The sequence below is a fragment of the Amblyomma maculatum genome, unplaced genomic scaffold (genome assembly GCF_055883805.1).
Source record: "Amblyomma maculatum isolate TAMU_Amacu unplaced genomic scaffold, ASM5588380v1 scaffold_18, whole genome shotgun sequence".
NCBI lineage: Eukaryota > Metazoa > Arthropoda > Arachnida > Ixodida > Ixodidae > Amblyomma > Amblyomma maculatum.
In genome coordinates, this window is record NW_028146743.1 from 1201998 (window position 1) to 1227362 (window position 25365).

Below are 25365 nucleotides of genomic sequence, written 5' to 3' on the forward strand. Positions count from 1 at the left end.
CGCGCGCTGCTTCGAACGTCGAAACGCTGCATATGACGGCTGCGGCGCTGGTTTGGCGAAACTTTTCCTCTTCGCGGTGGCTCTCGATCGTCGGCTATCAAATTAATTTGCACCTAGCTGTAGAGTTATTGAGCCCCCGCATATACAGCACAAACTGTATGAACTGACCATTAGTAGAGCGAATAAGTCGCCGGCGATGCAATCATCCAGCAACAGCGTAGACGCACGCATATGCCCCAACGGCACCTGCTTTCGCCGTCTGCTTGGTGTTTTTATGTTAGTATGAGGAGAAGACGGCACGAATTTTTTAAGTACTCCCGAACGTATACATTGAAAGGTAAAATGTATATATTCATACCTCCCCTGCCTGTGTTCGCGCGTTCACTTCGGTATAGCACTCGCGGCAAAGATGCAGGAGCTGGCAATTTAATGTTTTCATCCGAAATTACAGCCTAAACACATTTTACAACACGCCTGTTTTACTGTGAGAAAATAGACTGCAAAGCATAAACAAACATGCACATCATTTGTAACATGTACAGAAGCACTGTTTTCCGTGCGGTTCTCCCCGGTGGTAGCAATTTCCTAGTGGCGTACATTTCGCCACGTAATCCTCATTTCTGGCTGAAACATACAGCTGTGGTGTTGCATATGAGATGCATTTGCACGCAGAAAATGTGTCGAGGTTCATGACAGTAACAAATCTTTAAAAGTGCATGGAATTATTTGTTATGGTATCCATGCCATAGCAAATGATTCAAACAGTGCATGTTCAAATTATCTCTAAAATTCAATGTGTTTACTTCTTCAAACACATTTAAAATAGCTGCTCAACTAGTTTATTTGTATTCAGTTTGGTTTTCAGCACTACTCATATTTGATTCAGCAGCAAGACTATGCTATTTATAATCAGTTTGGTTGGCAAAACTACAATTCGCATGCCCCCCAGTAATACTAGTTTCTCCATCTCTGTGCTGCCTATATTAATAAGTGCCTTCATGTCAAGTGCAGCATACACTTCCTTTTCTTGACCTATGCCATTTGGTCTTCCTAGGTTTCATGTGTGTGCACTGCTTTTGTCATTTCAAACACAGAAAGTAGCAAATGAAATCTGGCGATTGAGTGTTAACATGCAACACAGCTCAAGCTACTCAGCTGCGGCACGTACTGAAAAGAATTGTTACCAATTGAGACAGCCTCTACCAGTCAAATTTCAAGTGAAATATCTGTACAGTTAGTGCTGAGCACAAATAAACAAGAATTATGGCACAATTGTGCTGCTGCTGAGGAAGAGTCCATAAAGTTTTCGAAACATTGAATGATATGAAATGACTATTCTAAGTACAAATATGTATATATTGGATGTTTTGTGTGGAATGAGTGTTTTATTCTTCTGTTGTAGTTTTATTTCACTGTTTCTCATACTTAAAAACAATACAGCTAAGAGTAAGCACTGAAAAGTCGCGTCACTGCACGAAAGAGTAATAGGGCATGGCCGGAGCGGTCAGTTGGGATCAAGAAATACTTAGCGCCCACTGCCTTGCATCAGCTAAGGGTCCCCACTTGTAGAGAAAAACTGTCCAGGGGCTAAATGTAAAACAGTGACCAAGTGTAATGGCATGTCACTTAGTTGCCAGGACAGCATGCAGACTTGATGGAATTTTGACTTGTCTGTGAACATGAAATACTATACTTCTATGACTAGTGTACTTACCTACCCGAGTCCTTTGCTTTGTTTACATAACTATCCTGCAAGCCCATACATCAAGTTCATCGTGGAGTGAATACACAGATCCTCAATACAATTCAAAGAACAGAAACCAATTGTAGTGGCATGTAAACACAGTGCAATTCTCCAAAAGAGTCACGACAAAACTGCACCTTGTGATATCGAATAAAATATCCCCTCTGAGAATTTCAAGAATTAGATCTAGAAGACAGAGAGCCTGAAGAGATGTGGACTGATGTTTGTGATATAATACAAGAAGTTGCTACTAAGGTAGTTCCAAAGCAAAAGAAATGCAAGAAAGCAAACTGGTTATCTGAAGAGGCTTTGCAAATAGCTGAGGAAAGGAGGATGGCAAAAGTCGTGGGGGAAAGAGAAAGGTACAAGGTTTCAATGTGGATTTTCAGAAAATAGCAAGGAGAGATAAGAATGCCTTCCTGAACATACAGTGCAAAAGCTGTTGAGGACAACAGCCAATTAAGGAACACAAGAGCTCTGTATAAGACAATCAAAGATATCAAAGGAAGCTTCTGTGCTAAGCTGGGCGTGATAAAGGACAAACGAGGCAAGGACCTCACTGAAGCCTCAGAGATAAAGAAGAGGTGGCAGGAATACACAGAAGAACTGTACAAGAAGGACCCGAATGTGCAAACCCAACATAAGACGGTTGTGGTTGCTGATCTCAAGCCAGGCATCCTGAAGAGTGAAGTTGAATGGGCCTTAGCCAGCCTTGCTAAGAACAAAGCTAGCGGAATTGATGGCATTCCAGCTGAGTTGCTTCAAAACTTCAACCATGACGCTGTTAACATTCTGCACACATTATGTCAGAAGATTTGGACAACCCTGCAGTGGCCACAGGATTGGAGGAGGTCAGTTTACATCCCCATTCCAAAGAAAGGCAGTGCCAAAGATTGTTCCAACTACCGCACGATCGCGCTTATTTCGCATGCTAGCAAGGTGATGTTGAAAATCCTCCAAGGAAGGCTGTAGCAGTACGTGGATCGGGAGCTTCCAGACATGCAAGTTGGGTTTCGCAAGGGCAGAGGAACTAGAGACCAAATTGCCAACCTTCGCTGGATCATGGAAAAAGCAAGAGAGTTCCAGAAACCCATTTACTTCTGCTTTATTGATTATGCGAAAGCGTTTGACTGCGTACATCACAGCAGATTGTGGCAAGCTCTCCAAGAGATGGGAGTTCCAATTCACCTCATCTGCCTCCTCAGGAACCTTTATGAAGGGCAAGAGGCCACAGTCAGAACTGGGCATGGTCTTACTGATTGGTTTCCGATTGAGAAATGGGTGAGGCAAGACTGCATACTGTCGCCCTGCCTATTTAACCTATATGCAGAGTGCATCATGAGGAAGGCCGGTCTGGACGAGTCTTCAGCTGGAGTGAAGATTGCTGGAAAACGTATCAACAACCTTAGATATGCGGATGATACCACTTTAATGGCAGAAAGTGAAGTGGAACTCAGGAGACTTCTGATGCGCGTACAAGAAGAGAGTGAGAAGTTTGGGCTTAAACTGAACATTAAAAACACAAAGATCATGGCGTTTTGCCCTATCAAGTCCTGGAGCATCAATAGACAAGAAGTGGAAGCTGTGACAGATTTTATCTTTTTGGGCTCCAAGATTACCTCGGAAGGAGACTACAGCCATGAAACTAGGAGACGCCTGCTTTTGGGAAAGAGAGCAACGGTTAGCCTTGACCGCCTAGTAAAGAGCAGAGACATTAGTCTGCCAACCAAGATCCGTATAACTTGTGCTATGGTCTTTCCAGTTGTGATGTATGGATGCGAGAGTTGGACTGTGAAAAAGGCTGACCGCCGAAGAATTGACGCGTTTGAATTGTGGTGCTGGCGAAGACACTTGAGAGTTCCTTGGACTGCCAGAAGATCAAATCAGTCGATATTGTCGACCATAAACCCTGACTGCTCATTGGAGGGTCAAATTCTAAAGTTAAAGCTCAGCTACTTTGGTCATCTGATGAGAAGAGAGGAGTCGCTGGAGAAAGATTTGATGTTGGGAAAGGTTGAGGGTCGCCGGAGAAGGGGTAGGCAGCGAACGCGATGATTAGATGGCATCCTCGAGGCACTGCAGATGAAGTTATGTGATGTTAGGAAGATAGTGAGAGACTGGAAAGCGTGGCGTGACATGGTCCATAGGGTCACGAAGAGTCGGACACGATTGAACTGAACTGAAAAAAATGCTGGCTATGCCCACTATCGAACCGTTTGAAATTATGGTTGCATTTTGTATACTTACTTATTTCCTTAATCAACTGAAACTGGCAGTGTTTTTTTTCCTCAATGATACCTATGCTTAAAAACCCATCTAATGTAGCTTTGCGTTTTGGATTGCTCATCTCACTGAATTTTGTGTATTTACAGGCACATATGGAGACTTCTGGGTCATTTTACAATATCACCAAGCAGCAGGCGTACCATAAAAAACACATTTCATGCTTTGGTCAACCGCTGCAGGATCCTTCGTCAGGGAGTCTGTCTCTACAAAAGCATCGAATGTAAATGTATGGACCAGTGAGGCTTTACATACCTACCAGAGGATGCATGCATATGTAATAGTCATTCGCAACTCATCCATATGTGCCATTTAGTAACTCAAACAGCATGTGCCTTGCAATGGAAACATGCCACTAGGATGCTACATGTGCTGACCATTTTATGCTTGTAGTACTTGCTGTAATGCTAGTTGGTTCACACTGACCATTTGAGCGGCGCAAGGATATGATCGCAGGAAAAGAAGATGGAAAGAAAGAGCGCCTTTCAATCCCTCTTCTTTTCCTGTGATCGTGTTCTTGTGCCGTTTTATTGATCATGTTATGCTGGGTTACTATTTCTTGAATGCGTAACGGCGCCCTCGCTTCACTGCCACTGGAAGGTTCTAGTCTGTGCCTGGTTCAATAGCCCTTAGTTTAGCTCGCCTGAAGAGCTCATGCTGCATGATACGTCATCCTGTCCCGTGTTAGATGCGTGTAGGTTTCTATATGCATTTCTGAATTTATTTTTTTTTTGTCTGTGTTTCATTGTTACTTTTTAGATGTTTCCAGGATCATGCACAAATTCCTGTGAAGCTTTGTGGATGCGTTCCTACCTGCGCTGTAGTGTGTTCATTTCCTTCCCTGCTATTGTCATTTCCCTTCATTCACTCTCCAGACCTTCGGGCTGCGTCAAATAACATTGGCCAGCACTACTGCTTCTTGTGCGCCTTGTTTTTGTGCTTTTCGTTTCCACTTTGTTCCCCTTGAAGCTGGATAGAAACTAGTCCATGCAGTTTCACACTTAGAAGATCCTGTATGCTTTAATGCGTAGTCCCCAAGTAGACGAGAGGAGGGGGGGTTACTGTTGTAATGCAGCAGTGATACACAGTGGCATGCACAACATATAATAGTGATGATCGCACCTTGTAGACTAGCAGACAATGCTGTTTTGCCTTTGAGCAGTGTGGGTGACTATATTGCTGGGTTCTTTTCTATCACAAATTGGTTGGTTGGTTGGTTGGTTTGTGGGGTTTAACATCTCAAAGCAACTCAGGCTGTGAGAGACGCCGTAGTGGAGGACCCTGGAAATTTTGACCACCTGGGGTTCTTTAACGTGCACTGACATCGCACAGCACACGGGCGCCTTGCTTTTCGCCTCCATCGAAAAGCTGCCGCCGAGGCCGGGATTCGATCCCACGTCTTTGGGAACAGTAGTCGAGCGCCGTAACCACTGCACCACCCCGACAAATTGAATAAATAGATAAGTTGGCAAAGCACTACTCTCGCTCATTCATTACAAGTGTGTTTTCTTCAAGCATGCAGCCTTGTACTGTAATCTCACTTCTTCACACTTGCGCAGCGTTGCATCTGGAGACAGGCTCTGTGGAATTTTCCATACAAAGGGGTGCTTGCAATGGGTGTATACAGTGACAGCTTCATTTAGGGGGACATTATAAAAATAGCCACTGAGCTCAACAGGGAAAGAGAAGTACATTGCTCTGAGAGGACACATAACATGCTGTAAGGTGCTGTGTTCCAGAGTCGTGAAGCACACTAAGCTTTCGGTCAGTCCTAGATTGCTAATTAGGTACATGCTGATGCAACTGCATGAATTTTCACTTGACAACCATATCTGTGGAGTACTTAGAAGCACTCCAGTGATTTTAGGTGTGTGTAACATGGCTTTTTTGAGATTTCAAGCTGTTCGTGTTGCCTGATAGTAATGCTGCACTGCTCTGGTTGAAGCCAGGAAATTCAACAAAGCAAAGGATATTTTATCCAGATTTCTGCATGCTATACCATGAACAAAAAATGAATGTTGCCTGTCTGTAGCAGCAAACTTAAGCTGTTATATGCATATCCCCAGTTGTAGCATCTCGCATCTGTTACCAGTATAGTGGTCTTTGAAGCCAGAAAATAAATGTTTATCCTCCCCATTCTGGTTCTCCTCAACATTTGGTTCTTGCCAAGTAATTTCCATTTTCTAGCACACTAAGCAGCAGCATTAAACATTCTCAAGAAGCATCACTTTATGCAGCTCAAGGCAATGCAAGGTAATGTGGTTGTGCGACGGGATTCTATCCGAATTATCATGCTGTAGAGGGTTGACACTATCGAACCTTCACGGTTTAGTCTCAAGGAAACTTGTTTGAAAATTCATCTTGCTCAGTTGCAACTCTTTATTTGAATTCGTCTTCCCCTCAGCGTGATCAAGGGCCTTGCCCTGGTAAAAGTGTGCAAGTACCTGTATATTGTTGTATCATTGCAACTGGAAGAATGTTTAGCCAAGTTGAAAAATCCTTTCAGATTGTACATTTTTTTTTCATTCTGCACCATAATATTGCCCAATTCATTACAGTCTTATAATAGGCCTTACCATCTTTCTTAGCCATTCATTTGGTGGCATCTTGCTCTGTTGAGCTAAGGATAGAATGACAGAAGTTGATTACACGGCATGTGCTCTATTGGGACATGAATCTCTCCTCTTGTTTTTGGCTCAGCACCAAACCCTCGGTACCCATCATAGATATGTACCTTTTTCAGAGAGACAAGAAAATTAACAGTTTTGTCGGCACGCCATCATGATGCCCAGCACCCACAACATAACGATTAATCAGAACAAGACGTGGCACAGACAAGACAGGCTTGCTATAATCTAGCTATAATTGCAAGAATTATACTTCATGAAGAATCAAGCCACCGAGTGGTGCCGATGCTTCTGTAGTCACATCAGAAAGCAGACAGCGGAGATCATTTCATTAATACAAAATAGTTTCCAGAAAGGTCACATCGCACCCAAGGCTGTTTTCAGGCACAGTACACACGAGCCACAATCAATATTTATGATGGACACGTTGCAGGGAAAAAGCCGTGCATGCATGGTCACTACAGGGGGAAGAACAAACGCGACTACCTGCACAGATCAATCTTTATTTCAGCATTCAGAATGCAAGATATGTGTAGTGAGCTTTTCAAACGAATCAAATACTTGTAGGCAATTTCAACCACGAAAAATAATAGGTGCATGTTATTGCCATTATGAAAAGCATTTTTTTTTTGGCTGTTCATAAGAGAATGAGGGAAATGTATATTGCAGAACAATGCCGCTGGTCAGCTGTTCACAGGATTTCACGTGACGTCTGAAGTGCTTACATGTGCAAACTGCCTGTCTTGAGAGTACAAAAGCTTATGAGATGCTATTTTCTGCATATACCTTTGGTTTTTCATTGCAATGCACTTGAAAGAACTGTGGTAGCAGCCCATTTCTTAGCAAACTCAGTCTGAAATTACCTGCTCCTTCTTATACCTCTGCGACGCGAACACTTGTGATCCTCATTGAGGTTTTCAGGAAGCATTGAAGCATCTGGTGCTGCACGGCCGTTTTGAATGACCACTGAGAAGCTTTCTTCGTGTGCTTTAGGTGACATCGAGGGTGGCGACGCCCACTCTCGAATGTGCTTCAAAACTCGAGTGCTCAGAAACAGCTTCGATCCAAGCAGGCTCGGGCACGATTGCACGAGTTGAATGCAGATCGAGTTCAATGAGGATCGAAAGTGTTCGTGTGACAGAGGTATTACATACATTCTACTCATTAATTTCTGCTATGAATATTCCTAAAATCTTTGCTCCTTGAGTCATACTTGAGAGTACCAGCATTCATCACTCTCATGAAGTGTTACTGCATGCAGCTTAAGGCATGCCAGATGTAAACAAATGCCTTGTGCCATGTATTTGCACCCCAAGGTTCACACTATGCTCTGTGAGCCGCATGATAAAGCTGAATCCATAGAGCCTCATACACTTTCGTGCAGGTGGTTTTCTACTGAGATCTTGCTTGCAGGTACTCTTATTCTTTATTATTATGGCTTGCAGTGCGAGTTTTTTTTTTAATTTTTTAAAGAACACTAGCAACAATGGCGTCCGCGCACGGTTGTAATGAGAGCATCCGAAGTACAACGATTAATCCCAATAAACACATCTGTCGAGACATCACACGAAGCAACGATAACAAGCAACCATCTCACATACTTCACGAAGCATCAAGCAGCAGATAGGTGCCGGCTTCCCGACGCTTCTCCGTGCAGACAAAATCGTTTCGCGCACGTAAAACACAGTTTTCAGAAAGGGCACTTCACGCCCACGGCAGTTCAGAAGCACAGCACATACACGAAACACGATTGATATCAGTGATCGGCACGTAACACGGACAACATCGTATGCTCGCGATCGCTGCACGCAGACGAATGAATGCGACTAGCACAGCTCAAAATTCATATCAACATTCGGAAAACAAAGCGTGCGCAGTGAGCTTTTCACTCGTAACAGATATACTTGCAGGCGATTTCCAACTTGGCAAAACAGCAGACGTTCCGAACGTATCACTTTCGCTACACTCCCACTAATTGTGGCTGCTATGAAACTGTCTACGCGCACAGGGAATTAATTCACTGCGGGGAGCTGCTTCTTGATGCTGTCCGTGAAAATCCTGCAGCAATCACAAACGGCTCCAAATAAACACGTCGAGGCACCGCAACTGTGTAGCAGTAGTACATCTTCCGTCGGTTTGTCGGCCACTCGTCAACTCGGTGCAGGCCAACTCAACTGGGGGAACTGTCACTCGATGCTTGTGCACATGGCAAGGCAAACTTCCAAGTCGCTTTGAATAATCGTAATAAACGAGCAATAGCGACATGGTCTATCTTTCATCGACAGGCACCGTCCGCCTAGGCCTTGCTTCGCCTACGCTCGGTCGGCCGGCGGCCATCTTTGAAAAAGTAGGAGGAGCTTGCGATGCGCCTCCAGAACGCATGCGACAAAAGTTGAAGTTCGCGAACTCTGTGCGGCAGCCGGGCGGAGGACGCATGCCTCCGTCCGCCCCATTGTTAGGACCTGGCGGATGCGTCCTCGAGCGGACGGGCGGAGCGCCCAAATAGTGACCGTACAGCGGCCTTTAGCCAGCCCGACCCGTCCGGGTTTACATGAGCTCGATTCTGTCGGGCAAAGATCGCTGCTACACCGTGCGTCGTGCAAGTGAACCAGGCGCAGGCGGGAGAGGAGGCAGAGGAGGAATGCTCAGACGAACAGCTCACGGTCCCGTCCCCGACCTGCAAGGAGGCAAGAGAGGAGGCGCCTGCCCGACGCGTCAGCGTATACATGCCCCTCGCCCATCGGGTAGGGTCGAGCCAACCCACCCCCTGCAGTCGGGCTGGCGGGACCCGACCCGACGGTCGTTTAGCTCGACCCCCTAGCGTATACAAGAGCCCGATAGCCGGTTTTCAGCCCGACAGGCCTCCCCGACCCGACTTTGTCGGCCTCATGTAAACCCCTGAGCGAGGGGACCGCGCAACTTTACTCGACGGCGCCGCTCTATTGTTCGCGCGGCGCGTTGACAGGCACAGAGTATAAAGGAGGCTATGGCACTACATGTCCTCCCATGCCGATTTCGTCTTCTTGATTGCCACTAGAATGTCAGTAACTTTACTTATTTATCTGGCCCACTCTGGCATGCTACCTATCTCTTAACGTACTGCCGCGCACTAAGCACAGTTAAATATGGATTGGAGTCTAAGACAAACTTGCGATTCTATAGCAAGCGCAAAAAGTTTTGGCTTAAGATCTTTTGCCTTCAGTGGAGCGCATGAATGTTTTTGGACGCCATCAGAGCAGATATGGAATCTCTACGACCGTACAAAGAGTGAATAAATGTCGACTTCCCAAGAATTCGTCTAATTTCTACTCGAACGTGAAATTCGGAGCTCACTCAGAGGCCTCCCCCCCCCCCACACACACACACTTATTTTCCTTTGTGTCAGTAGTGACTGTTGGCTCCCTTTGTATCCATCTCATTACTAGCCCCTCATTGTACTTTAATTTGCATCGGCGCACCATTCTATAAATACGAAGCAACTGTGTCCGGAGCTCCATATCGAACCGAACCGCCATGGTACTTTTTGTTGGGAGACCATATGAGCTGTGGGTTCTCCTTTAACTTTAATAACCTTTCTCGTGTACCGCTGGTATGTGAGCACTGCGCAATACTTTATCATTTTTTTTTATCCAGGAGAGATCAGGGAGGCTCTGCTGACCATCAATACTTTAACCTTCTTTTTTTTTCAACTTTGAGCCAGAGAGGCTTAGACTGCTGCGGACCAGGCCGCAAATATAGGTGCTTGCTTGGTGCACAACCAAGCAAAATACAAAAAAAAAACCAAGTTGAGCCGCGTGCGCAGATCAAGACCTTGCCAGTACGCCTCGCGAAGAAAATTGCAATGCAAAAAAAAAGGGGGGGGGGGGAGTAGCGAAAGTAAGCAAACAAAAAATAAACAAGGAAGCGAAAGAAGGGAATAGAAGCGGACGCACGCGGCGCGCTGTCTGCGCGGCCAAGCCAAGAGCAGAGAAAAAGAGTACATGCGTAGAGATAGGATGCCACAGAAAAAAACGAAACGCCCTGTGGCGACGATCAGTCTACGAAGGGCGCGTGCAGAGCAATTCGCCGCGCATGGCTCTGGAAACCAAATTTTGACATCATCCAAATTGGGCCAAAGTTAGTGTGCAGCCTCATCTGATTATGGCCAACTTAATGGTGTCTTGCAAATTTAGATGGAAAACCCCCAAAATTTGGTATGCTTAAGCATTTTTGGCACGTGGGAAGGCGATCGGCGACCCGACAACACCGTGGGCATGTGACATCGGAGTATGAGTGCACATTGAGGCGAAGACGAGGAAGGGCATGGCACGCGAGTGAAAGCTTGCAACTATTTATTTCGACTCAGTAAGCGGCAAATAAAGGCAATCATACTATAGGAACAGCGCAAAAAGACAAGGGACATGAAAACAACACAAAAGGCAATGACTATCAACTGAATTTTATCGGGAAAAACGCATTTTATTGGAAAACATTTTGTACCTCTTTCTCTTAAACCTTCAAAGGAAAAAGAAAAGGTGAGGCTTCTGGCTCAGGATTTGAACCTTGGACGCCTTTCCGCTGGATAGAAAAGGCAGAGCGGCTCGAGCTTGATGTATATTTTACCATTAAATTTCACAAACAATGGATACCATTTCGTAAAATATTATCATAAAAGAAACTTGGCAGCATAAAATTTCCTTGTATTTGTAGCAATATCTTAACAGGTTACTAGTTCAAGACCCATTCAGAATAAAAATTCAGAGACAGTGGCGCAGTTTTTTGCAGGCAAAAGCCAAATCGAGTAAAGCGCATTTAGTATCAATGTGGTTGATCTCTATTGCTCGCTTCCGCAGGCCGCTTTGTTTATATCTGACAAAGAGTGCATCATCAATGACAACGATGAATGCGTGTTTAGAAGCCAGTGTGGCATATCAGTTCTTGAGCTGCTGGGCTTCTACCTGAAATCGATCTTTGTGTCTTGACGTGGTGGCATGTTTGTACAGAAAGCTCGGGTTCGTATCGGGTCTTGTGTGGCGGCCTGCTTGGGCGACATTTTTCGAGGAAAAGTTGGCCGTTGTACAAGCCCAACTCAGAGAGGTAACTGCGCGCGTGTTCCGTTCTGTGGACGATTACCTTCTTATTGTCGAAGAAAGTGTGGGACTTCATATTCACGATGATGTACGAAAAGTTTTTGAGGATGGCGCAGTGGGTCTTACCTTCACGTTGGAACAGCCGCAGGGCAATGAATTTAGCGTTCTGGACTTGTGGTTGAGGTTTCTGGGGGACCACGTGTGTTGGAATTATGACACCCGGAGGCTTATGAAACCCTTGCTCGACTACAGGTCTGCTTACTCAAAAAGTAAAAGTAGGTATTGTGGCGTGATGCTTAGAATATGCCATTTCGAAGTCTTACTTCCACACCATCAAAAGCAGCTTTCATAACCAGGTGGCAAGATTGATAAGTACTGGCTTTCCGCTTTCTGTCTTGGTGTAAGTAAGCGAAAGTTTGCTCAAGTGTTCTAGGCAACATCAGGTAGGCTCTGCTGACCCTCAACCAAAAGAGAAACAAAATTATGCAGTGGTGCTATACGTCCTCAGCATGACTCCTCGTTTGAAGAAGGGGGGACTGCGATACTGGGTACAAGGGGTACAAGCTGTGTCTACAGTTCCAAAGAAGCTTGGCCACATCTGCGCATGGGCTCATAAAAGGGCTGAGTCACACGTACGCCAAGGCAGGCTGTGGCATTAGGCACAAGTTCAAGTACGTCGAATGTGCTATAGGCGTTGTTTGCAGCACTCCGCTGAAGTGCGGAAGAGCACACATAAGTCAAACGGGCCTTAATAAGAGATTGTGGGAGCATTATCGTTCCCTGTCATGTCGGCCCTTTAGAAACCTCGCCGAACACTGCAATTCATGCTAAGGGTGTTCGCTTTTTTTTTTGATAGGAATAGTGCTTTTCTGGCATAGAGATAAAATAACCCGAGAGCTGGCAGAGGCGTACCAAATACAAAAAGCGAGGGACTCGTACGTTAGCCGCACCACATTTACTTTGCATGAAAAAAAAAATCATGTTTATTGACGGCTCGTGTTGATAGTTGATTGACCAGAGGCATGCGTTGTTTAATCGCGTGACTTGCAGCACAGCGACACTTTTAAAAAGAGATGCGTTTTTTTTTTTTTTTTTGCCATAAAATTCAGTTGATAGACTCTTGTGTTCATTTCTTGACCGTCGCATTTTTGCGCTGTTCCTATAGTGTGGATTCTTACCAACTAGCCCAATTAGCCGTCCTAGCTAAAGAAAGGCAAGTCGTGGCCTGACTTTGCACAAGCGCACCATGCAAGAGGTTCAGGGACTACGCAAATGTTTCAGTTCTTTTGTAGAGAGAGCAATAGATGGCTTCCAAACACCGGAATCAGCTAGTCTGTCATAATGATTTCGCGCTGCCGTTTGTACCTGCTTGTCACGACGGTGGTGCATTCTTGCATGGTACATAGGTGAACACTTCGATTTTGAACTTAGGTCAGCACTTGCAATCGCCTCGTACGTTATTCCCCTTTCACGCCCTATCAGTCGCATTGCCCAACATTGCGACTGTCTTTTTCGGATCAAGTAGGCCTCCGTCAGCTCTCTTGTTGTTTTATCCCGGTGTCGAAATAAAATCTTAGTCTTCGCAACTAAAGGGCGGTAGTCTTTTTTCTCTATTTAATCTTTTTCACAGTTGCGAAAGTTCGTCTCGTGCCTTTTTGAGCTTTACCTTTCCAATATGAACAACCTATCCGGTAAATGCGAAGATAGCGATCAGCTTGTGCTGCTGACGTAAACAAACCATTGTGACTAGAAAGCAAGACTATCCAAGCTAAGGCCAAAGCAAACAAGATAACAGAAGTGGTTCTGCTCTAGCTAAGACAAATAAACAGCTCTGGTTGCTATTCAACCGTGGTATCAACTCCACTCAGAAATGCCCTGTTGGCATTTTTTTAATCTTTCGCCTCAGTAGCGACATTCGCAGGTTTGTTACTCACAGCCGGTGTTACCCTTTGACAAACAAGCAAAAACTTCCGAGTGATATTTGTGCAGGTGAAGTTTTATAGTTCTGGCTGCTTCTAGCACCTTGGTGGTAAGCTGGCTACATTCACTATATAATGGCGCTTTTTTTTTTTACTTGAGTTTGTGTAGTATTACCAGACACATAACTTTTTCCGGAGTTGGGAATCGCTAGTTGCGATGCCACGTCACATCGCGATGGCACTTTGCAATCACTTCAAAAGCAGTTCGCAAACAATATAAGAAAGTTGCGAATTGCGTTCAGTGTTGGGTGGTCCATCAAGGAAATGCAACATGTAAACCAAAGCGATAATAACGCTTATGCTAAGGGATATACATTTGATTTTTGCACATTTTAGTCGTAGGATGCCTAGGTCGAAATAAGGTCTGGTTAGAAAATGGGATTATATACCTTGCTTTAAGGGACCTCTGATATTGGAGATAAAAGCTGCTCCCCAGTGCATGTACCTTATAAAAGGGTTTAACTGCCGTTCTGTGTTAAATGCGTTTAGGAGACCAGACCTGGAGATATACGAAGAATGTGTGTGGTTGGAAATTCCAACGTGTGACAAATCGCACTATCTAGTAGGCTGTTACTACTTTCCACCAAATTCTGCTCCTAACGTTTTTACCGATCATTTCTTAGATATTGGGGAAAAATCGATTTTTCGAAATATAAGGTTCACATTTATGGAGACTTTAATCTTCCTAAGGTTGATTGGTCCACTGGTTTAGTCACTAGTAACTGCACAGCAAGTCGAGAAAAAGCCGAATGTTTAATTGAGTTTAGTAATTTCCATGGTTTACATCAATGCAATGCAATGAAGAACTGTGCTGGAAACATTTTAGACCTAATTCTATCTAATGTGCCTCTTTTTGGAGTGCAAGCGGTGCGCGATCCTCTTGTTCTGATAGACAAATGTCATTACCCGTTTACCTTGTCGTTCTTTTTGTCTTTTCGTCCAGTGCGTGAGATGGTGCCAGAAAAATTTAGATACGCGTATGGCAATTACCTGAAGCTGTACAATGATCTTCAGGCCTACGACTGGTCAGAATTGCTTGAGATTGATGATGCAAACACAGGCGTCGAGATACTTACATCAGTTGTACAGGGTATAATGAAAACATGTATACCACGTCGTAAATCGAGGAAGTGTAGATTTCCTTGCTGGTTCTCGCGCAATTTGAGACATCACTTGAAGAAAAAACAGAAGTATCACAAACTCTACGTGAAATCAGAAAGTGAGTATTGGTACCAAAGATATTCATTGTGCAGAAAAATTGTGAAAAAACTGATTGCACGTGATGAAGCTGAGTACCACAAACTTCTTGAACAGAACTTTGAAAAAGGAACCAAACAGTTTTTGGGATTTTGTGCGCAAGCAAAGAAATGATAAAGTTAGTGCTGCTGTGATAAAGACGCGCGATGGTATCTGTTTTAAACCTCAAGATGTGTGCCAAGCTTTTGCTGATCACTTCAGCTCTTGTTTTGTGCGCCATGATAACGCACCTGCTATTATCACTTCTGAAGACAGCGCTGACTGTTTGGCTTATGATAATGTTACCGAGCATGAGGTTCTTTTGGAGATTCAGAAACTTAAGCCAAAACTTTCAACAGGAGTTGATGAAATTCCTAGCTTCGTAATCAAAGGATGCGCTGACATTTTTGGCCCTGTTTTAGCGCATTTGTTCAACTTATCATTGCGAACTGGTGTTTTTTCTTGTCATTGGAAATTGTCAGTAGTTGTTTCTGTATTCAAGTCTGGCGATGCTTGTGATGTGAACAACTTTATGACCTGTGTCACTGATTTGTTCTTTTGCGAAAGTTTTTGAAATGGTTATGTACGAACGCATGGGCTCATACTTCAAGCAGATCTCAATTCTGCAGCACGGGCTTTTAAAAGGTTGATCTGTGGAAACGAATTTATGCAGCTTTCTTGATTATACTGGTCCACATGTATTTAATCACGGTCAGGTAGACGCAGTCTACTTTGACATGACTAAAGCTTTCGATACGGTTTTCCATGAGGTACTTCTGATGAAGATGGAAAAATACGGACTTTGCCCCATGTACTGTAGGTGGCTCAAAAGCTACCTTGGCAGCCGCCGTAACATGGTCCGATTTTCCGGCTGTGTGTCCAACGAATTTCTATCATCTTCGGGAGTGCCTCAAGGCTCCAACTTAGGACCGTTGTTGTTTTTAGCGTTTGTTAATGATTTGCCGTTACATGTCAAGGACTCGAGAATTTTGCACTTCGCAGATGATTTCAAATTATTCCGTAATTTTGGAGATATTGAGGACTGCCGCCAATTGCAAGCTGACATTAACAACGTCGAGAAATGGTGTTTGTTGAATCGCTTAATGTTGAATATTAAGAAGACTTTCGTCTTGTCTCTAACTAGGAAACGCGACGCAGTTGTGTTTGATTATATACTTCTGGCGGATCATATTTCTCGTGTGGCCCATGTACGAGACCTTGGTGTTGTTGTTGATTCAAGGCTTGATTTTAGATTGCATGTAAATTCAATTGTGTTACGGGCATTGAGACATATTGGCCTTATCTCTAGACTAACAACAAACTTTAAATGGCACGAATGTCTACGCACTCTATACTGTGCCCTTGTGAGACCGCGTCTTGAGTTCGCGTCAGTAGCTTGGAATAACTTATCTGTCACCTATTGCGCAAAAATTGAAAAAGTCCAGCGTAAGTTCATACGCATCTTTTATGACAGATATATTGGACGCCGCCGTTTCTACGACTACGATTCTCTCTTGGCAGACCTCAATATGTGTACTGTTGGCGACAGGCGACTCACACGTGACATGCAGTTTCTGCAAATAATTGTGCGCGGTTTCATTAACTGTGAGACCTTACTGATGTCACTGAATTTTCGTGTGCCGCGTGCAAAGGCTGCAAAATGTTTTGACACATTTTATCCAGATTTGCACGCCAACTGTCCAATGACTCGTATACAAATCTTGTATAACAAAACGTTTATTGACACGGACATATTTGCCTAATTGTTGGTTTCATGCCTTGTTTTAAATGTTAAGTGTTCTGATATATCTGACTTAGTGTGCGCTCCTTCAGGCCACTTGACTGTTGAGGCACCCTCAAATAAACATTATCTATCTATCTAACTGTAGTTGTAAGATTTGCAAAACGCGTCTCCACGAGTTTGAGAAGTGATGCACCCCGGGAATGAAGGGCGTTGTGACACAGTGTGCCATGTCTCTCCACGCAGGGACGTATATTTTCGTTGTGTAATACCAACTATAGCCCAAAGCGTCGCCTTAGTAAGCTCAGATATACACCCGTGATCAGAAGCCAAATTAAAGTCTATAAAACTATTTACGCAGAAGCTGATGCTGAAAGCAGGGATACCGGGTCTTTGGAGAAGCATCTTTGGGAGAAGGCAATGAGGGCGTCTAACGGACCAATCTCAAAAATCATTCAGGGGAGTTGCAGGTTGCCGCTAAGATTCTTAATTGTTTTCGCTTGTCTTTGCTGTGGCTGAGTGAATCAGCTGTTTTATGGACGTGATGCTAGTACTAGTTTCGTGTCCGGAACATAACTTATCTCATATGAACCAACCATCAAGGATAGCTGCGCTCTTCACGAATTTTGTGACGGTATAGTGAGACACTCCGGTACAAGTTGAGGAAACAACGTTTTGTTAGACGACGTCTCTCGCTTCGTGCACGCTGAGCGTTCGTGAAATGAGCGGCCAGCAGTAACAAAAAAAAAAAAATCTCGACGTTTTTCGAGACATTTGGCTTTAGCGGACTGTGGTAGAAACACGATCTTCAAGTTTAAGTACTCAGGTCGCGGAATTGCCTGCAGATAGAGTAAAGATAATCCCCCCATAGAAACCACCACCACCACTGCTCTCGCAAAAAGCTGCACAGAGCACGAGTAGGATTATTCCTTGGTTCTTTTACATATTTGTCAAACAAATTCATGTGCAATGCTTGCGTTCTAATGTTCAATTTTAATTTAACGGTTCCAGCGGCAACGTAAGCATGTAAACTTAATTCAGTATTCCCTTACGACATTACGTCATACTCTGTTCCGCTGAAACAAAGCATGTCGCTTTATTAAAATATAGGCTGCACTTTTCACGACTCCTGTGGTGAGTAGCATTAAATTTACAATACAAGGTTACCATGAAGTTGACCCAAAGCTGCCTGGGCCTAGAAGTAATTTTCCCTCCCTTCAAGCGTCGTCCGCGAGTCCCTTGTTTCTGGGAGAAGTAGGGGGAGCTAGTGGAGTCGGAGTACAAAGCCCTTTCCTTCCGAGCGCGCAGTCTTTCTTCCCTTACTCTGGGCTTGCGAGCGCCTTGTTCCTGCCAGGTCGCTCTGCAGATGTTCAGGCCTTGTGCGCGAGAGGCATCGCCCAGAGGGTGCGAAAAAAAAAAGAGAGAGAGGGAAATTGGATCCTACTGTTGAGGGTAAGCCTGGTGGGGCGAGGGTTGGTGTTTTCGTTATTTTACTTTTGTTCTTTTTTGTGGGTGCACAATAGGCGGTCAGTTGACTGCTACTTGCAATATGTAGAGTACTGTTAGAATTTTGTTTGTGATGGCTGTTGCTGACCTCACCTTCTTGCCCCAGGGCTTGCGCACGTGCACGTCCATGGTGTGTAGTGTGTGCTGGACGAGGTTGGCGCAATGGCTGGACTGCGTGGCCGAGAACGATTCCATCAGATATCGTAGCCCCGTCGGACTTTTCCTGAAGATTGACGCTGGTCACCTGTCATAAGCTTCTGGTCGTGCTCGAGTCCGACACTGCCAAAGCTTGACTTCGGCTTTGCATGTAGAGTTAGAATGTTTAGTTCTCGCTTTCGATCCACGAGATTCTATTTTGAATAATCCGCGCATGTCATCAACATGTTGGCAGCGTTGTACGCTCTGAGGTGCTGGTTACGTAGTGGTCGAAATAAGTGTCGAGAGGATGTGATTGAGAACGGGTATAGGCAAGGCGGTAAGGCTCAATGCTGCATCCAGTGCAGCGAGTGTTGTGCTATATTTAATGACCGTCGCTGTGCTTTCTAACTCACAGAAATTTAAACAGTGGAACATGCGCACATTGTCCCGCTTCATTGAGAGCGTAAGCGCGTGGAGAATTCTGACTGTGTGCCTTGAACATGCTCCACCCCGAACCTGCGCTGCGTGAGTAAAAAGCATGCACTTATACCTGCAAGGCGCTCATCATAAACATCAAGCCGGTGTATTCTCAATATAATAGTGTCTTGATCTTGACCAGAGAGGTTCATGCAGTCAGAAGTGGCGGATGGCCGTGCTACTTTCCTAGCACGAAACGGAAAAAATAATGAAAAAAAAAAGGAGAAAGCAAGCTTTTCTAGTGCGGTGTGGTGGGAAATGGTCGGGCCGCACAGAAAAGGCAAAGTGAGGACTGCCGACTTATCTTTGGCATCCAAGTGGATGTCGGCTCTCCACGTGGTACGGCGTACAGAGACCAGCGGGAAGCTTTGTTCTATTTTTTTTCATCATTACTCACAACCTGCCCTGCGTGACTTGCTTAAACGGTGGTCCCAGCGCGTCATTTCTAAAGATTGTCTTTGCACACAATTACCACGATGAAAAACTACGCCATTTTCAAGCGTAAGCAACGTCAGCTGAAAACAAATTCCTTCATAATACAGCTCGTCAGAGTGCTATTATCACTCTGACGATACCGATCTATACGATCTAGAAAGCATCACCAATGACGCATCACGCAGAAATGAACGCTCAATTGAAATGAATGCAATTATGTTCCACTCACTAAAATACGTAATCCAAGAAGCTCGGCATACTGTTTAAATTACAATCCTTTGGAAAACGCTTCCGAATTTAAATACCCTAGAGTGTATATCAGAAAGAACATTTCATGGAGAACTCATATAGAATATGCAGCTAGCAAAGCATGCAGGCTAATGAATATCTTGGCGAAAATTTCACACAGCCTCAGATGTAAACTATCAGCTGTACCTCACACTTATTACATCGATTCTTGAATATGTCAGCGCCGTGTGGGATTCAAATATGGCTACATTATAAGATATCTTAGAACGCGTAAATTGTGTAACCCTCTTTGTTCTACAATTTTCTGCAAAGCGTTTAAGGAGCTTGGCTGGGAGTTTCTTAGTAGTGCTAGTAGCAGCCTACAAAGCTTTATCAATCCCAGTTTTATCAAAACGGAGCAGAGCCGCCTATAATACCAGTATACTATAAAATTCCCAGCCAAAAGATTACATCACTGCTGAAACGTTGTGTTCAAAATTGTAGCCATTAACAAAAACGCGGCTACACGGTCCTGTGTGCGTTCTAAGAGTCTGATAATGTAGCCATACGTGGATCCTACACTGTGATTACATAATTAAAAATTCGTGTAATAAGTGGGAGGGACAGCTCTTATACATCTCAGACTGTGTGAAATTTTCGCCAAGAAATTCCACATCCTGTATAATTTGCTGGGTAAATATTCGACGTGAGTTTTTCCTGAAATATCCTAATTTGGTATGCACGCCCACTAATTTAGATTCGGAAGCACTTTCCAAAGGATTGGAATTGAAATCGCATGTCGAGCTTCTTAATATACGGTTTCTAGTCAGTGGAGTATAATTGCCTTCATTTGAATTGAGCGTCTATTCCGCCGTGACGCGTCAATTTGTGGTAGTGGTCTAGACCGCATCCTGTAGGCGCAAACGTAATTCGTTGAGTGTCAGGCTGCACATGATGCAGTCTTGTCCGTACAAGCAGATTTTGCGTGAAACTTTATGAACAATAGTATTGCCATGTATCAATAACAATAAAGATGCCAGAAGAGACCCCTGAGGTAGACTGTATGTAGTATCTTTTAAGGCGTAATGAGATCTACTAGACCGGTAGAGTTCACTAAGTTATAGCAGCACTCTGACGAGCTGCATTATGGAGGTATTTCTGCTCAGATTACGTTGCTTACGCATGAAAATGGCTGGATTTTCGTCGTGATAATAGTCAGGAAAAACAACCCTGACAAATTACGCGCGGAAACCACCGTATAAGGAAGTCTCGCAGAGCAGGCTGTAAGGAATAATGTACAGAATGGAAGAAAGCTTCCCGCTGAAGCGTTCCCTGGGCGCTCCACCAAAAAATTCAAGTGGACAGCCGACATCCATTTGGAGGCCAAAGATAAGCCAGCAGTCCTGAGATTACCTTTCCTGTGCCGTCAGAGCATTACTCACCACACCGCACTTGAAAGGTTTACTTTTTTATTTTTCACTATTATTTTTCCCTTTCGGTTCTCGAAAAGCAGCATGAGGATGCGCCACTTTTCGACTGCATGAATCTCGTTGGTCAAGTACAAGATTTAGATTGGGAATACACCGGCCTGATGCAAAGGATGAGCGCGCACGCAGGTGTAAGTGCTTTTGACTCACACCGCGAGAGTTGAGGGCGGAGAGCAAGCTCAAGGCACACATTCAGAATTCATCGCGCACTTACGCTCTCAATCAAGCGTAGTATGATCTCATATGTTCCAGTTCATAAATTCTCCGTGTTTTAAAAAGCACGACCAGAGTCGTTGGAGACAGCACAACGCTCACTGCACTAGATGCAGCAATGAGCCGTGCCGCCTTGCCTATATTCCCGTTCTCAATGACACCCGTTTGACAGTCACTTCGACTAACATTCGCAAAGCACTACACAACCATCACTTCAAGCTGTACAATATTGCCTACATAATGATAACATGACAGTAATTACCCAAAATAGGACCCTGTGCATCGAAAACGAGAACTAAACATTCCAACTCCTGCATGCAAAGCAGAATTCAAGCTTGTATACTGTCGGACTCGCTGCAGAATAGATATTCAGCTCTAACCGAGGATGGCGACATTACCCATGGGTGACATTACCCATTGCCTTCACCCAAAGATGCTTCTCCGGTACCCTTACTTTCAGCATCATTGACTGCGTAAATATATTTATAAACTTTAATTTGGCTTCTGATCATGGGTGTAAATCTGACCTTACTAAGGTGGCGCTTTGGGCTAGTTGGTATACACAACGAAAATATACGGTCCTGCGAGGAGAGACATGGCACACTCTGTGTCACTGCGCCCTTCTTTCCCGGGGTGCATCACTTCTCAACCTCCTGAAGATTCCCTTTGGAAATATTACAACTATAGTTGAACCCTTTTATAAGGTATGTGCTCTGGGGGGGGGAGGGGGGGGGGCAGTTTTTATATCCACTATCACGGGTCTCTTGTAAGCAGGGTATACAATCCAATTTTCTAAGCAGAACCTCTTTCGACCTAGGCATCTTACGGGTAAAATGCGCAAAAAGAAAATATGTATCCTTTAGAATAAGTGTTATTATCGCTTTAATTTACATACTGCATTTTCTTGATGGACCACCACACACTGAACACTATTCGCAACTTTCTTATATTATTTGCGAACTGGTTTGAAGTGATTGCAAAGTGCCATCGCGATGTGGCGTGGCATCGCAACTGGTGATTCCCAACTCCGGAAAAAGTTATGTGTATGGTAACACTACACGAACTCAAGTAAACAAAAAAAAAAAGAAAGCGCCACGATATTGTGATTGTAGCCAGCTTACCATCAAGGGACTAGAAGCAGCCAGAACTATAAAACGTCACCTGCAGAACCATCACTCGAAAGGTTTTGCTTGTTTGTCAAAGGGTAACACCGGCTGTGAGTAACAAACCTGTGAATGTCGCTACTGAGGCGAAAGATAAAAAAAAAAAAAAAACCAACAGGGCATTTCTGAGTGGAGTTGATACCACGATTGAATAGCAACCAGAGCAGTTTATTTGTCTTAGCTAGAGTAGAACCACTTCTGTTATGTTGTTTCTTATGGCCTTAGCTTGGCTATGTCTTGCTTCTAGTCAGAATGGTTTGTTTACGTCAGCAACACAAGCTGATCGCTTTCTTCGCATTTACCGCATAGGTTGTTCATATTGGAAAGGTAAAGCTCAAAAAAAAAAAAAAAACACAAGACGAACTGTTGCAACTGTGAAAAAGATGCAAAGAGAAAGAAAAAAAACTGCCGCCCTTTAGTTGCGAAGACTAAGATTTTATTTCGACACCGGGATAAAACAACAAGAGAGCTGATGGAGGCCTACTTGATCCGAAAAAGACAGTCGCAATGTTTAAGCCAGCCTTCGGTTATGTTAGCAGATAAGGAGGTGTCGTTGCTTGGTAATTCATAATCTTTTCCTTAATGTTTTCACGGGAGAAGGGAGCAAAACGTTTTTTTTTAATATATCATCCGGTGGTTGTGACCTATATGTTTTGACCCCTTGCAATGTGCTTCGCGCAAATGCTACAGGCTTCCTGTTATCGCTTGAAAGACTTGTATGAAAATGAGTTTCTTCCCAATAAAATTTAGGTGCGAGTCAATGCACGTCTATCCGTGTTCTTTATTTTTTATTGTGTGTTTTTGCGTTGTACCTTTCCAATATGAACCAATACCAACTTGCCCGATTGTATATCCTTCTTCGGATAAATTGTTGTTTATACTAAATTTCAACGTAATTGACAATTCCCGCTGCATTCTTCTAGTTAGCGGACACAAAACCTACGGTATGCCCTGATAGGAAGCTCCAATAATTGGAGAACCCAACTCTTGTGCTCCTCGCGGCAAACCTGAGGAGCTCATCTACGTTGCATTCCCACTGCAGGTGCTTCTTTTAGTACTTTGATAGCTGTCTGACTTGCTTTTTGCTTACTGAAGTTATAATTAATCATGATGACGCAAGCGTGTCCCTCTTTTTTGTTTTCACTATCGCTGTGCCTTTTGCACGTGCTCAGTGCATGGTGTGTGTCCGATATCGTAGCCCCGAAGGAGTTTTCCTGAACTTTGACGCTGGTCACGTTTGATGAGCGTCTGGTCGTGCGCGAGTCCGACCCTGTCAAAGCTTGGCTTCGGCTTTGGATGTAGAGTTAGAATGCTTAGTTCTCGTTTTCGATCCACGGGGTTCTATTTTGAATAAACCTCTCATGTCATCAGCATGTTGGCCGAGTTGTACGCTTTGAGGTGCTGGCTACGTAGTGTTTTGTAAATGTTAGCTCTAAGTCGAAATAAGTGTCAAGAAGATGTAATTGATAACGCAAGGCGGCAAGGCTCATTGCTGCATCTAGTGTAGCGAGTGTTGTGCTGTCTTTCATGACCGTCGCCGTGCTTTCTAACTCACAGAGAATTTAAGAAGTGGAACATGCGGACATGGTCCGCTTGATTGAGAGCGTAATCACATGAAGAATTCTGACTGTGTGCCTTGAGCATGTTCCACCCCCAACCTATTCTGCGCTAATCATCAACATCAACATCAAGCCGGTGTATTCTCAATCTAATAGTGTCTTGTTCTTGACCAGTGAGATTCATGCAGTCAGAAGTGGCGGATGTCCGTGCTACTTTCCTAGCACGAAACGGAAAAAACAATGCTGAAAGAAAGGAAAAGGCACAGCTTTCTTTTGCGGTGTGGTGGGTATTGGTTGGGCCGCACAGAAAAGGCAAACTGAGGACTGTCGAAATATAATTGGCATCTAAGTGAATGTCGGCTCTACACGTGAAATTGTTGGTGCTGTACCCAGGGACCACTTCAGCCGGAAGCTTTGTTTTCATGATTACTCGCAGCCTGCCCTGCGAGACTAGCTTAAACGGTGGTTACAGCTCGTCATTCTCAAGGTTGTCTTTCCTGACATTTACCATGATGAAAAACTACGCCATTTTCAAGCAACGTAAGCTGAAAGAAAATGTCTTCATAATACAGCTATAGTCAGAGTGCTATTATACTCACTAATCACTACCGATCTAGTAGACCTCATTACGTCCTAAAAGATGCTACATACAGCCTGCCGCAAAAGTCTCTTCTTGCTCCTTTATTGTTATTAATACATAGCAGCACTTACTGTTCATAAAGCTTCTCGCAAAATCCGCTTGTACGTAGAGGAGTGCATCAAGTACAGCCCGACAATCAGTGAATACGATGTTTTCGTGTTACAGTACGATCTAGAAAGCATCACCAATAATGCATCACGGAGAAATGAACGCTAAATTGAAATGAAAGAAAATATGCTGTAGCGACTCGAAAACATAATCCAAGAAGCTCTGTGTACTGTTTAAATTCCAATCCTTTAGAAAAATCTGTTTTTAATGCCCTGGAGTGTATATTAGAGAAAATATTTCATGGAGAACTCATATCGAGTATGTAACTAGGAAAGCATGCAGGGTGTTGAATATCTGGGCGAAAATTTCACATAGCCTCTGATGTAAAATATCTGATGTACCTCATGCATATTACAGCTATTCTTGAATGTGTCAGCGCGTGTGGGATTCACGTATGGCTACAGCATCAAATCTCTTAGAATGCGTAAACTGTGTGGCCCGCTATGTTTTTAGTGGATAAAATTTTCATTAAAGCGTTTCAAGAGTTTAGATGGAAGTTTCTTAGTAGTGCTAGCACTAACAGCCTACACAGCTTTATTAATCCCAGTTTTATCAAAATTGAACTCAAGGAGCCTGTGCTCTATTTTGATATAACTGATATTGAGGAAGCTCTGTACGTTGTGCTGCCCCGTTTCGCATCTACATGATCATTTTGCGCCTACTTGATTATGCTTCTAAGATACAGGAAATCAAATGTAGAACTAAAGAAGGGTTGTTTTGTAGGACAGCTGA